Source organism: Monodelphis domestica, chromosome 4 (assembly GCF_027887165.1).
Source record: "Monodelphis domestica isolate mMonDom1 chromosome 4, mMonDom1.pri, whole genome shotgun sequence".
NCBI classification, from domain to species: Eukaryota; Metazoa; Chordata; class Mammalia; order Didelphimorphia; family Didelphidae; genus Monodelphis; species Monodelphis domestica.
In genome coordinates, this window is record NC_077230.1 from 171,939,822 (window position 1) to 171,953,797 (window position 13,976).

Below are 13,976 nucleotides of genomic sequence, written 5' to 3' on the forward strand. Positions count from 1 at the left end.
TGAAAACACTAGAAAGCATAGAAATAGAAGGGCTTCTCCTAAAAATAATAAACAGTATATATCTATAACTATCAGCAAACATCATCTGCAATGGGGATAAACTAGAAGCCTTCCCAATGAAATCAGGAGTGAAAGAAGGATGCCCAATAACACCTCTATTATTTAACATTATACTAGAAACACTAGCTGTAGCAATTAGAGAAGAAAAAATAAATTGAAGGTATTAAAATAGGCAATGAGGAGACCTAGATATCACTCTTTAAAGATGATATGATGGTTTATTTAAAGAATCCTAGAGAATCAACTAAAAAGATAGTGAAAATTATCAACAACTTTAGCAAAGTTGCAGGATACAAAATAAACCCACACAAGTCATCAGCATTTCTACATATCTCCAATACATCTCAGCAGCAAGAATTAGAAAGAGAAATTGCATTTAAAACCACACTACAACAATATAAAATACTTGGTAATCTATGTGCCTAGACAACACAGGAACTACAGGAATACAACCACAAAACACTCTCCACACAAAACTAGATCTAAACAATTGGGAAAATGCCGAGTGCTCATTGATAGGATGAGATAACATAATAAAAATTACAATCCTACTCTAATTAATTTACTTATTTAGTGCCATACCCATTGAACTACCACAAACCATTTTGACTGAATTAGAAAAAAAAAACACTATAATAAAGTTCATTTGGAAGAACAAAAGATCAAGGATATCCAGGGAAATAATGAAAAAAAAAATGCAAAGGAAGGTGGCCTTGTAGTTCCAGATCCCAAATTATACTATAAAGCAGTGGTCATCAAAACAATATGGTACTGGCTAAGAGACAGAAAGGAGCATCAGTGGAAGAGACTTGGGGTAAGTGATCTCAGCAAAATTGTCTATGATAAGTCCAAAGATCCCAGCTTTTAGGACCATAATCCACTATTTGTTAAAAACTGCTGGGAAAATTGGAAGGAGAGATTAGGTTTGGATAAACATCTCATACCCTACACCAAGATAAACTCATAATGGGTGAATGACTTGAATATAAAGAAAGAAACTATAAGTAAATTAAGTGAACACAGAATTGTATACATGTCAGATCTTTGGGAAAGGAAAGATTTTGAGACCAAGCAAGAGTTAGAAAAAAATCACAAAAATGTCAAATAAATAATTTTGATTACATTAAATTAAAAAGGTTTTGTACAAACAAAACCAATGCAACCAAAATTAGAAGGGAAGCAACAAAGTGGGAAACACTATTCATAACAAAAACCTCTGACAATGGTCTAATTACTCAAATTTATAAGGAGCTAAATCAATTGTACAAAAAATCAGGCTATTCCCCAATTGATAAATGGGCAAGGGACATGAATAGGCAATTTTCAGATAAAGAAATCAAAACTATTAGTAAGCACATAAAAAAATGTTCTAAATCTCTTATAATCAGAGAGATGTAAATCAAATCATCTCTGAGGTATCACCTCACACCTAGCAGATTGGCTAACATGATAGCAAAGGAAAGTAATGAATGCTGGAGGTGATGTAGCAAAGTTGAAACATTAATGCACTGTTGGTAGAATTGTGAATTGATCCAACCATTCTGGAGGGTAATTTGGAACTATGCCCAAAGGGCGCTAAAAGACTGTCTGCCCTTTGATCCAGCCATAACTCTGCTTGGTTTATACCCCAAAGAGATAATAAGGAAAAAGACTTGTGCAAGAATATTCATAGCTGCACTCTTTGTGGTGGCCAAAAATTGGAAAATGAGGGGATGCCCTTCAATTGGAGAATGGCTGAACAAATTGTGGTATATGTTGGTGATGGAATACTATTGTGCTCAAAGGAATAATAAACTGGAGGAATTCCATGTGAACTGGAATGACCTCCAGGAACTGATGCAGATTGAAAGGAGCAGAACCAGGAGAACATTATACACAGAGACTGAGACACTCTGGTAAAATCCAATGTAATGGACTTCTCCATTAGTGGCAATGCAGTGATCCTTAACAACTGTGAGGGATATATGAGAAAGAACACTGTCCTCATCCAGAGGAAAAACTGTGGGAGCAGTAACACAAGAAAAACAACTGCTTGAATACATGGGTCGAGAGACATATGATTGGGGGTGTAGACTAAATGATCATCCTAGTGCGAACATCAACAACATGGAAATAGGTCCTGATCAAGGACAAATGTAAAGTCCACTGTAATTGTGTGTCTGCTACAGGGATGTGTGGGGGAGGGGAGGGAGGGAAAGAATGTGATTCTTGTAACTAAGGGATAATGTTCTAAATTGACCAAATAATTTTTTTTTAAGTGCTTGAAGGAATAAATATAGCTGACCATGCACAGAGGATTCAGACTGCTAGTTAGGATCAAATGAAGAGAGGATAATATCAGTCAAAGCTAGGCTATATTCCAGTCAAAATAGGATTTGGGGAGTTCCATATTTGTACATTGTACCTTGCCTGATTTCCTGCATTCGCAAGAGCTGTTGTTGCTCAATGTCACTAAAAGGAAGTGCATTTAATATCTTTGCCATTTTTGAGAGTATCCCCATAATTAGGCAATTATTGTCATGGGGTGATTAGATTTAGAACTGAGATTTAGAAACAGCAGAATCATCACTGAATTAGAGTCAGAAGATGCTTTTTTAAGTCACTCTATCCAACTCCTTCCTATTACAGACAAGGAAGCTAGGTCTCAGAAAAATTAATCTGGTTTCATAACCTCCTCAGATAATCTACCTTAATCATTTTATGGATAAAAATTCAAGGACTAGAAAGTTAAAGTGAATTGCCTACAATCACACAAAGTTCTGAGCCTCAGAAAAGGGATTCAAATTCAAATTCCTTAACTGTACTATGAGTGGTTTTGTTTCTATTCATTAGATGATACCTCAGTCCTTTTCACATAAACTTACTCTATGAGAAGCTTAGACTGGCTATTTATACTTAGCATGGTACTCTGTAGTATATTGAGTGAGCATTCAATGATCTTTTTTATATGTGACTATCTTTAAGAACTTCTTAAATATCATGATATAATACAGAGAATGAAAAGCTAGAATAAGGAAACAGTGAAATCTCAGCTTTGATGCAACTAGCTGCATGAGCTTCTTCTATAAAATAGGGATAAAATTACTTTAAACTGCCAAACTAGTCATTGTAAAGGAAGTACTTTATGAAAATAATGTGTCATTCTTCTAAGAACTCAACTACATTTTATTTTCAAATAAGTTTTTACTGATATCTTCTGTTTCTTAAATCATCATAGTTATTGCAAGCAACCCTCTCTTTATCCCTCCCAGAGAGCCATACCATATACCAAATCCTTTTTTTTTAAGAAAGGAAAAAACTATCAGTTCAACTAAAGAATTTATTGAAAAAAAGTCTAAAAACACATGTAGTGTATTATACCTTTGAACCTCTAATCTCTTATATTAGAGCCCTGATGGATCTTTATAATTTGTAACTTTTACTTTTAATGTTTTTGGCATGTCATTGTTCTTTCTACTTAAAATTCATAGTAATTACATATATCATTTTCTTGTCTCTGCTTATTTTACCCTGTATCAGTTGATATGGATTTTTCCATGCTTTTCTATATTCATCGTACACATCATTCCTTAAAGCATAAAAGCATTACATTATAGTCATGTACCACAATTTGTATAGGCTTTCCCCAATTGATGAACAATTACTTTGTTTTCTATCCTTAGTTATCAAAAAAAATTGCAATTATAAATATTTTGGAATATATGGGGACTTTCTTATTGATGACTACCTTAGGCTATGAGCCCAGTAATGGAGTTCTGGGTTCAAAGAATATGAATCTTATAGTCACATTATTTGCATAATGCCAACTGGCTATCCAAAATGGTTATATCATTTCTGAGCTCTACCAACAATGTATTAGTGTCAACCATAGATTATTAATAAATAAGTTTATACCCAAATACTAACCAGAAAGCTATTATAAGACTATACTCAGAGCAACTTCCATAGTTAAATTTAAACTGTATTCATTTTGAAGTCTAGCTAATTTTAATATTTCCTCTCTACTGTTCCAAGTTCTCTAAGAGTAACCACAATGGTATAGATTCAACCTATAATTTTAATACCATATGATTCAGCTGATCATTCTCCTGTGATATTCTTTATACCCTTGCCCTAAAACTCTCTTTAGAATAATCATATTAATATCTGTTATTACTGGATACTGACTGCCTTTCTATTAAGCTATTCAAATCTAGAATGATATGATAAATATGCTCTGTTCTCCCTGTCTTCTACCATGACTATATATATGAAGTTCTAATTTCAAAACTCTCTATCATCTCATATATTTAGTTCTAAATGGTCAGGTGTCCCACCAATTTAGAGTGAATAGTTTTGCAGATGACCCTCTCACAATTCAGCTGGCTGACAAAATGACTGAGAAACATTTATGACAAATGAGGAGATATATATGCCTCTTGAGGTGTCTCCATAATGATAGCCCCAAACTCTTTTTCTGGTGTTTAATAAATATTTCTGATTGATTTATTTAATATGTCATGTACGCACACACACAAAGCCACATATACACTCATAGAAGATATCTGTTTTAACAAATAATTAAAAGGGGGGATGGGCAAGAGAAAGGTAACTGAACAAAACTAACCAAAATAGCAATCAAGACCCATGACACATGAACTGTTCTTCATCCATAGTCCTCTGAAAATAAGGAAAAATTCTAATACCATATCTCACATTTCTTCTTCCAAGTCAAACAGGTCATGATAATTATACTATATTTAATTTCTATTTTCATTGTTACTGTTCTTTCCACTTATTTTGTAGTACTGTGAAAAAATATCTTATTATTTGTCATTTATTAATATTGTTTGCAACTAGCTTTTGTGGTTAGAAATGTCAGGCTGACCCTTAGAGATGCTCTGGGGAAGCAAGAGGGTAGTGAATAATACCTGTATCTCACCCAGTATATGTTTGGGTGAGATACAAGGTCTGTGTTTTAGGTTCTCCCAAATTAAAAATTGATTGATCTACTGACATACATCTCAAACTTTCCTAGTCTGGAGACAACCTACTGCCTAAGTGAGGCCAATCAGGGAAAGTACATCCTTGTTTTAACTCCATAAAATGTAACCCTCACATATAGTAGGCCAAGAGCCCTACCTTCTTTCTTGACTTTCTCCTCTATCAATTGCCCAAAAAAGTCTCTTTCTAAAATGTATTTTTTTAGATTTGAGGGTTTGTTCTTGAATTTAACAATAGTCACTGTGAATAGTGGTTTCCTGATCCTCCTTTAAATTGATTCATAGAAATCTTCCTCAGCACCCGGTATTCTTTATACATTTCTTACAACATAATACTATTCTACCACATTCATTCATCACAATATGTTTAACCATTTCCTGATTTGAGAAGCTTTACAAACCTTATATCCAAGTTTGGAGTTCAGAATATATTGTTGAATCCTTTGGTAGTGATATGCTACTGCTGCCCACTATACCCTCATTTGGACTGGCATTATGCTGGAGATATGTCACATTGACGTGGGACATTGTACCTCCAAATTATAGAGGTGTTTCAGGTCAAACTGTAAGCAGGAAAATTCCTTTGCTTTCTTGCATCCTTGTGACTACTAACCCTAAAACATCTGATAACTCCTGATAAAAACTTGCTACATCAAAGGGAAAGTCCCCTGAGAGGATTATTCTCCTTAGATTGTCCTTTAGGTTTTAAGATGGACATAGAGATACACCTCCAGGCTATGCCTTGATACCATGGAGTTGTATCTAAAATATCTATCTGTCCCCTAAAGTATGAGGGTCACCCCCTATGTCTTCAGACTGACAAATCCCACCCCACCCTTTGAGTGCATACCCTCCTCAAATCACATATTGCCTGTTGAAAATAGTATAAAGACTCCAGAAATGATGCCTTCTGGGAGGTAGCTTTCCATCTGTGCTCTCCTCCTGGCCAGATTCAACATTACCTTCTGAAATTACCAAATTTCTATTTTTATTTTTAAAATAAGTTTTGGAGTCTTGCATTCTTACAAAGGGCGCCCTTCCCAAACCAAGTGGGTTTACCTCAAGCTCCCCACAACAATATCACATATTTTTAACCATCATATCTGGTTTAAACTGTGAATAAATTACATAAATGGTTTAATTAAGTCAATTGGATTTTTGGGAGCCCCACATTTGCCCCTATTCCCTGAGAACTAATCCCAAAGAAGTCCCAGACTCACCCATTTCAGATTGAGCAATAGATCTTAAAGTACTTGAGGATCCCACTCAGATGAGGCTAGTAGATCTAATCAATTGATAAGTACCCTTTTGTGCTAGAAGTTTTACTTTTTTGTATCAGAGGTCTCTTTACCAAGCCTGCTTACAACCTGTCTCTGTACAGGTTTGATGTCCTGAGTTCCCTAAAGGGTATAAAAGATCACCCAGTTCTATTATTCTTTGGAGTATCATCTTATGTGGTGCATTCTCCCAGAGATACTATCACCAGAGCCATAGGGGTTTGATTGTATAGTATTTTGGCACTTGGCTCTGTGGTAGTAGCCAATTTATATTGGACCTGTCTCTTTCCTGATTAAAGACTTGATTTTTCTGACTATTTAGTAGTTCTGTGTTTTTCCAGGTTGACAGTTATTACTTCTTTGTAGCTATTGCTCCTTCCACATAGCTAAAACACTAGACCTGTAGTCAATAAGACCTTAATTCAAATCCAGCCTCTGGCACTTACTATCTATGTGATCTTAGGAATGGCAAGAAAACTCTGTCTGCCTCAGTTTCCTTATCATTAACTGGGGCCAATAATAAAAGCTACCTCTCAGGGTAATTGTGAAAATAAAATGAAAAAATACTTTCAGAGCATTATGCAAAATTTTAAGCACAATATAAATGCTAGTTGGTATTCTTATTTCTCTTCTCCATCCATTCTCATAGCCCTACCAAGAGAGCCTTTACTGCGGGGTTTGGGGCTGGCTCTAGCAGTTAAAAGATCCCACTTCTAATGTGTCTAAACTTGCCTTCAAGCTTTTTGCTTCCTGTCCCTTATTCCCCACTGGCTCTCAAAGAAATGATTTTCACACAATGGACCTTAATTAAAACACTGACCTCAAAAGCTGTTCTCTCCTATGACTAAGAAACACAGTTATCCTTATAAGGAAAGCAATTATATATAACTAACTAGATTCATAGTATCCTCAACAATGTTTAGCAATACAATATAGTTTTCTCCACACAAGTATTTAAGACCGACTTTGCAGGATCTGCCTCTCTTGACCCCATAGTATTCTCACCTGGACAACAGTGTTCCCTTTCCTTTACTTGAGTTCAGTAAATGAGACTGAATTCCTATATTTCTATCTTTGAACTGGCAACACTCTTGACTCTTGTCCTTGCTTCCAGTTTGATGTATCTATTTCCCTAGTTCTTGATCTCCATGTTTCTTTCACTGGTCTAATACCTCTACTCTCTCAATTGCTCCTTTTGACAATTAGATTTGGATCCAGACCCTCAATCCAGACTTTGACAAACTATCTCAGTGCCCAGTAAGTAAGATCTGATCTCCATCACTGGCCTAAGGCTGGGCCCATCCTATGTCAGGCACAGATTGTGCCAAGTAAGAGGCCCAGAATGGAGAATGAGAAAAATGGATAGATAGTCTGGGAAAGTGGACTGGCAGCTGAAAAGCAGAGGAAAAAAAAAACATTAAAAAGGCCTTGTGCTGGGGAAAAATTTTGGTTTTCTTGTAGTTTTTCCACCAGGTATTCTTTGACCTAAACCTAAACCTGCAAAAATGATGGATTTACAGATTCCTATCCTTCATCTGACTTTATGACCTAATCAAAAGAGCTTTTTCTACCACCTGTACTTGATTCCTGCAGTTAAAGGACCCAAGTTAAAGAAAGATTACATTGACTTGATGTTTCTTGATGGAAGATCTTTTAGGATCATCTGATTGTGCAGAGTCCATGCCCAATATCCCTACTTTATTTTGTGTAAAAGAAGAGACTTTCTATTCTCACAGGTATGGGATGATATTTGTAGAGATTGGGAGGACAGGGAATTTTATAGTATAATATATAGGTACAGTCTGTCGCACTTAAATCCAAATAGTCCATGTCCCTGCAGTTTTTTATCCTACTAGTCACAGAAGTAATCCTGAAAAGCTGACTGAATCCCAGGAGCATTGTTTGCACTATCACAAAAATATGTTTTCATCTGAAGGGCTGAAAACTTGCTTAAAGCATCTAAGCAAAAATAATTTGAGTACACTCCATCAGTAACAGTGGCATTATTAAAATATAATTAATAGGTAATTGCTGATAAATGTGTCACTGTCATTACATATGAACTGAGGATATTGTTTGTCTTTCTATGTAACACTCACAAAGATCTTTGAAATTATGATGAGCTATCTTTTGTGTATAAAGATGATTCTAACAACGTGGTCAATCTATGCTAAGTTAGTCTTACAGTCCTACTAGATTCTTGTTTTGAAAAACGCCATACATATATAAGATAGCTGGTTGGACAGCCCATTCTAATATAGAACAGTATTGCTCTTTGTAGGAAGACTATTTGGGAATGAAGCTATCCACCCCAACCTCTTTCACAACATGATCAACACAATATATTAAGTAGTATTATTATTACTGGCACAAATTGCCTCATGCTTTTATTGAACAGCCAATAAAAAATTCCCAACCCAAGCCTTAAAAGGCTCATTGTTCAGATTATGATGGCTTGAAATGAGTTTAAATAGCAATTGTTTTCCACCAAATGCTTGGTAAGAAACTTGGAGGATTTCCTTCTTTCAGAATGATATTTTTGTAGTCGTGAATCATAAGGCCATTTTCTTTTGTTTTAATACTTACCTAGCCTTTAGTGACTAAATAGGCATTACCACAGACAAGCATGATGAAGCCTGAGAAATATGAAAGATTTAAAAAGAAAATTTTGGGAATTTTTATAGTTATTTTTATTTCTGAAGTAGGATTTTGTCTTCCCAGCCTGGGAAACAATTGCATTTTTTTCTTTTATATTTCTCTCCTTAGGAAGCAGATTTTTTTTTTAGCCATGATTTTGTTTCTTTATCATGTCAAAATTAGAGTACTCCCTATAAAGAGTGAATCAAAATCTCTTTGCCTATCAATCAGCAACTTTTAAGTTAATCCATCAAAACTTAAGTACCCCTACTCAGTACCTTACCAGTCACTAAGTATGAGAGTTCACAAATCACTTGCTAGAGTGGGTGACAAATCCAGAGGCCACTGCCCTGTCCCTTGGGCAGTGCTAGGCAAATTGAAAGACTGAGATTGGTTCCAGTAAAGTGGGGGAGCAAAAGGAAGTGACCTCGAGAAAACGGCTTTAAAAAGGCCAGCTTGAGGATTCAATCATTCACTCTGTGTTGGTGAGCCAGTCTGGAAGAGGAGATGCTTTCCCCTGGATATTGCAGTGGTGAGTGGAGTGATTCCTTCCTTAGTTCTTTGGTGAGCAGATCCTCCCTGTTCATTGGTACTTTGGTGGGACACTCCCTTCAGTGTAAGTTCTGGTGAGATTCTTGGCAGTCTTAAGTCTCAGCCTCCTATGCACTGAAGGTTCTTGGCAGATTCTTCATCATCTCCTGGCTCTTTGGATTTCAGCTTCCTAGTTAGGACTTTGGATTCTGGTGAGATTCACTTTAGGATTCATATTTGAAGTCTGGAGACATTAGGATCAAATTCAGGGTATTGGTAGCTAGGCAGTACTTTCTGTCTCTTTATCTACATTTTCTCATTTTCATTCTTTCCACCTCTTTGTAAATGAAGCTGCTAAAAGTCATTTTGACTTAAGCTGTAATATTTTTAAGTTAGCGACCACAATATGACTTTAGAATTCTCATATTTAGCATAAAACCTAAATTTATATTCATATAAGCCAAAGTTTACATATCTGTTTTTTCTGGCGTTATCCTATCCTTAGGCTGAGAATATCCAAGATACATGACTGTCATTCAAGCCTTACTCATTCCCAGATGCTTTCAAGGTGGCCATTGGCCAGCTGTGTAAGTTTGCACCACAAACCCTGCCTGAAGTGACTTGAAATCAGTTCTGCAGTCAGCTTTTATGGCAAACATCCTGCTTCCATGTTCCAAATGTTCCTGAAAGAGTCTACCTACTCTCCACCTATATCTCCTCCCCCAACTCCTTTCCTTTGTGGTTTGCCAGCATAATTTGCTCCTCTCTCCTCTTCCATATAGGTGACAGTTTAGTGTGTACTTGGTTTCCCTTGAATGTATTTTCTGCCTGTTATTAAAACCATGTCTGCTTAATATAGCCCAGACTTGACTAGAAATTGGGATGATTAATATTCCCAAGAAAAGTTAACACTCATTATATCCTGGACTTTTAAAAATGTAACCTTATTTCTTTTATTGATTTTTGAAAGGGTAACAAGTCTATGGGCTTGGCTACATCCCATTGTTATACAATTACTGCATTTGTTCATATACTGACTGTATTCCTTAAAGGACTAAAAAAAAAGTCATTGGTACTATTTTCATAATTTACATTTATGTCTTTGTCTGTATAATTCTTTTGTTTAAGCATGGTTTATTAATCTAATAGCCCATTGCTGAATAGTCCACTTTTTATTGCATTAATCTTTGGGTGTTTATGTGGGCACACACAAAGCAATCTCTAGGAAAGATAAGAGGTAAGATATTTGAGGGATACTCTTTTGCTTTTGCAGTTGAAAAGCATAGGTGTCTCCTAATATCAGGAATAGACCCAGACTTTAATAATGAGGACATTTTTAAGGATAATGGGTCAAAAAGTAGAAGGACTAGAAGTGTGCATAATTAAGGCCACTGATGTTAAAGAAGGTGAAACTCATGAAGTTTTTCTAAACTTGATTAAGAATATTGACCACAAAAATATACTTGAGGAATTAATAATAGGAAATTATCCCTAAGAATTTTAGACTTATTTGTCCTCTGAAGATGAGGAACTACTAAAAGAGATAGGAACTCGTCTAATAAGAGGCATTTAAAATGAATGATTTTGATTATATTAAATTCAAAAGCTTTTGTACAAACAAAACTAGTATAGCTAAGATTAGAAGGGAAACAACAAACTGGGGGCATTTTTATATCAAATTTCTCTAACAAATGTATAATTTCTTAAATTTATAGAGAATTAAGTCAAAATTTATAAGAATACAAGCCATTCCCCAATTGACAAATGGTCAAAAGATATGAATAAGTGATTTTCAGATGAAGAAATCAAAGCCATCAATACCCATATGGAAAAAAGTTCTAAATCACTCTTGATTTGATAAATGCAAATTAAAATAACACTGATATACCACCTCATATCTATTAGATTGGCCAATATGTTAGTAAAGGAAAGTGTTAAGTAAATATCAGAGGGAATGTGGTAAAATTAGAACACCAATGCATTGTTGGAGGAGTTGTGAACTGATCCAAACATTCTGGAGGGCAATTTGTAACTATGGCTAAAAGGCTATAAACTGCATACCCTTTGGTCCAGTAATTTTAGTTACTGGATCTGTATCCCAAAAAGACAACAATAAAGAGGAAAGGGCCTACTTGTAAAAAAAAAATTTATAGCAGTCTTTTTGTAGTGAAAGACTTAGAAACTAAGGGGATGTCCATCAATTTGGGATAGAATGCTATTGTAGTATATGAAATAAGCAGGATGATTTCAGAAAATGTTTGAAAGATTTGAAAGAACTGATGCAGAGCAAAAATAAAGAACTCGGAGAATATTGTACACAGTAATAGCAATATTGTGCAATGATCATCTGTGAAAATTTGGCCACTCTCAGCAGTGCAATGACTTGGGACAATCCTGAAAGATTTATGATGGGGAATGCTATCCACATCTAGAGAAAGAACTGTTGGAATCATCTTTCAGAGAAGTGGTATTTATGGTTTGATTTGGGGGTTTTGGTTATGTATGAGTGTGCCCTTAAAACAATGACCAATATGAAATTGTGTTTTTCATAACAAAAGAAAATTAAATTAAAAATAAAAGAAAAGGAGGTATTTCTATAGTGAAATATCACAATTATGCTAATTAACTTTGTTCCATCTACAGGTAAGGCAAAGCCATATGCCCCAGCATAATACAATTAACATGGGCCCCAAATTGACATTTTCTCTGGATTTGAACTTTGTCCTTTAGAAGAATAGCCCTGGGAAATGGGTTGGACAGGTAAGAGCATGCCTAGGACACAGGAAGGTCCCTGAGGCAGACAAAGTGATCAAATTATTACAGCGTCTCAGGAGGATAGCTGCATGAGTAGTGGATGCCCTCATAGAGGAAGACAAATGTGACCTGGCAAGAATGTACACAAAGTTTAGCATAAGTGCCTAAGGGGGAAAGATCAGAAGACCCCTCTCCTAATTTTGTCTCTAAAAATATGCAGCAAAAAGGAAATAAGTCTTTTGAGTTTCTCATTGGGTAGAACAATCTGTACAGAGACTGATAATAGATAGGCTCTAGAGATTCTGAGAATGCAGGAAAAATTAAATTGTAGAGGTTCTCCCAGGGCTTGGTACATAATGCTCCTTCATGCAGATGATGTCATCAGATCTATGCAGATACAGAAATCATTACCAACAATGGCCAAGGTGAGGCAGATACTCCTGAGCTTCAAGGATCAATATAATCCACAGGGCAGGCTTCTGGCCTTCTGGAATATGGGCCACAGGAGCAAATCAGGGCAATAGCACCACCAATACTAAGCTAAAGTTCAGAACTTGAGACAGGCAGGTGAGAGAGGTGGAGAGGAGAGTCTCCACAAAGACTTTCTGACCCAGATATGGGCAATGAAAAGAATTCAAAGAAGCTTCTCTTTGGAAAGGCAGAAGCTCAAGGGAATGGAGAGCACAAAAGCCTGACATAAGAAGACCCTCATCAGGATACTGCATGCTTAAAGCTGGGACCCAGTATCTGTACAGTTTGACCGTTCAAGCAAACTGTGCAGAGGAGCTTGTAAGAGCATAAAGGCAAGAGTTTCCAATAAAAACCAAAAGAGCCCCAACTGTTCAACCTCTCTGCTAGATCCTAAGGTGTTTCATTTATGAGATTCCCCACTAGCAAATGATAGAAGATTGGCACTCAGCACAAGGAAAGCCCTGTTCTCATTACATAGTATGATGCAGGATACGGGATGTTCCCAAGGTTCAATCCAGAAAATGCAGCTCACTGACTCCAGACATTTAGAGAAAGATCTAGAAAATATCTTCTATCTATAATGGAGGACCTCAGAAACCATCTCAAAGAAATGCTGGCTAATAGCGTCGTCTCAGAATCCATCAACAATTGTGAATCACCCAAGTGATGTACATTGATTTCCCAGTTTTACATTATGCTTCAGGGGCAAAATGTCTAAGATTGTTTGCTAGGCAGCCAGGGGTTTTCATCTTGGACTTGAGTCATGGATACTACCAGACTCCTATATCTGATGAAAACAAAAACAAGGCTGCTTTCATCTTCAAGGGACTCGTGAGGTGGCTAACTAATGGAAGTCTAACCCATACAGTGTAATCAAGGGACGTGTCAACTTACCTATTTATAAAACAGCCCCAAGAATGGAGGGAGCCATCTAAAGACTATTCACTGCAACCAATTACTGAGCAGGTAAAGATGGACACTCATAGGAGAAGGCTAGGAAAAAGAGACTGTTCGTTAGCTCCACAAAGACTTACTGACCAGATATGGGCAATGTAAATGATGTAATCAGTGAGAGAAACTATATATTCTTACAGGAAAAAACTGAACCAGAGACAGCTCCTTTCATGCCCCAAAGTGTTACAAAGCCTCATAAAGTTCTATAACAGAGGTAGAAAATACTGATAGCCAACCTAGACTGCCTACCAGCTGAGATGCACACACGCACACACACACACACACACACATATAACAATTTTGATAAGCA